Here is a 2,357-nt window from a genome sequence, read left to right as displayed (position 1 = left end):
TGGCAGAAGCAGATTAAGGGGCAGGTTCTTAAACAGCAAAATAGCACCGAGGTAACTACGTGCTGTGCACGAGAGCAATGTTCCCTCTAATTTTTGACAGGCCGTGTGCGCAAAAAATTTCTTCTGTGCAAATTTTTGTGCGCACGGTGTTTAGGATCTGTGTGCGCATGTGCGTGCCACACACAACTTAGAGGGAACAGTGCATGTGAGGCTGGGTTTACAGGACTGCTGAGCCAGCACACACGTGAGGAGTGACAGACAACAGCACAAGGGAAGGGGTTACAGCACAGTAACCGACCTCCTCATGAGGCACCCGGGGAAATGGAAGCAGAGGTGCTCCAGGCCCCCCCACCAGGCTTGGAGCCTCACATGATCTTCTTTGACCTCAGAGGCATGGGTTAGCCTCTGAAGCCAGCGAGAAATTCTAGTGAGCTGAAGGGGGAGTGAGAGCGGCCAGTAAAGAGGAGCTATGCCACGGCTGTGTGTGAGAATCATCACCACATCAGCTATTCTCACCGCTGGCTTCCTTTCAAACAACTCCAGAGATGTTACTGGCAGCAGCCCATCCCCTGCCTCTGGCTGCCTAAAGCATTTCTGAAATGCCACGATCCACTAGGTTATGGAACGCATTACCTTTGCTGCAGCTGGACAGACCTACCACCAAAGTAGGTAGACATTGTGCCATGGAGGACTGCCTGGCAGTAGCAGGTGTAGCAGATGGTACACTATCTCCTGGAAGTGCTCAGGGTAGACAATGCAGCCTAGAGAGACAGGCAACACCTGTTCCATTAATATAATGGTGCTTTGTGAGGCAAAGGTGGCATTCACAAGTGTGGTGGCCAGGTTCCCCGGCTCAGCCACACCCCTAGCCCCCTGCCATTGCTCCCAGCATTGGTGAGCTAATTCACGGCACTGTCACAGTCCTCTGTTTCTGCTGGCAGAGCAGATGCCAGGTCATTTGCCCATCAGCTCATCATGACCATGGGTCATTCTGGAATTTCAGTGAAGTTGGGCTTCCCACAGTAACCACATCAGCTCAGCCCTCTCCCTTTGCAACAGCACCTGCCATAAATGCCACAGGCTTGGGCACTCTCCATGTCTGAAAACAGCAGACCTACAGGCCTTGCTGGCTTAAGAATCCCATTGACATGTTAATGCAGAGGGCCGCCCACTCTGCCCAGGAAGCATGTGCGCGGGTGGGGGGGGGCGACACACTTTTCAACACCAGCCTGAATTCCCAGCCACCTTTCAGAGAGCCGTGTCAACGCTTTGCTGGATTATTGCAGCCTTAGGCTTTGTCTACACTACCCAGTTTTGTTGCCAAAAACTATCTTTTGGCAACAAAACAGTGAGCAATGTGACTTTTGTTGGGAAAAACGCCCGGTTTCAGCAACAAAAAACTTCCACCCCTCCGAGAGACTTTTATATTTCCCCCTCCCTTTATTGTCAACAAAGAGCCCATGTAGACTGTGCTGTTTGTTCTGTTGACAGAACTGGCTTCCGCCAGGATCCCACAATGCTCTGCTCAGTGTTTTGATCTCTGCTGCCCTGCAGGCATGCGCCCCTCCTCTTTCAAAGCTGCAGGAAGTGTCTGACAGTTAACTGTGCTGCTCCATTTGGGGAACAAAGAGCAAATCATTGAAATGCTCCTGCACTAGGAACACAGCAGCAGGGAGACTGCTGTCCCGGGGAGGGGGGGAAGAGGAGAGACTGCTTTGACATTCCTCTGCATGGAGAGCTCACAGAGCTACTCATGATGCTGCTCCCCGCAGCTGAGGAGGCTGGGGGATAACTCAGCGGGAACCCTCCCAAGATACACAACAATCAGCTCCGCCTTCCTATAGTACTGCTCTAGGAGATACATACCCACAGTGCATTGCTCACACTGTCGACGATGGTGCCCACAACGTGGACATGATCTGCTGACAGAGAGAGCAAGTGTGAACACCCTTTGGCGATTTTTGTTTTGTTTTGTCAACTTTTTGGACAAGACTTGGTAGCGTTGACAAAGCCTTATTCTGACTCAGGCTCCTAGGCTCAGCAAAGCTACAAATGGGACTGAATGGGAGACTAAGCTGAAGCACCTCTCCCTTGAGCAGTAAATGAATGACCTGTAAAGCAGTAGAATAAGGTGCTAAGTACTTTAGGCATTGTTTCTACACCACTTAGCAGTAAGACAGTAGGGTCAGAGTAAAGAAAGAGGCTGGGACTTCTTTCTGAAACACTTTTCCAACCCCCTCCTCTGAGCAACAAGTACCTTTCCCCTCCCCCAGCATCTGGACTAAAAATAAAACACTTCAGAGCCTGCAGTCCAAACTACCCTTTCAGGTGGTTTACAAGGAGGGGAAAGCAACACA

Source organism: Lepidochelys olivacea, assembly GCF_965140295.1.
Source record: "Lepidochelys olivacea isolate rLepOli2 genome assembly, chromosome: 10".
Taxonomy (NCBI): Eukaryota; Metazoa; Chordata; order Testudines; family Cheloniidae; genus Lepidochelys; species Lepidochelys olivacea.
This window is presented reverse-complemented; position numbering follows the sequence as displayed.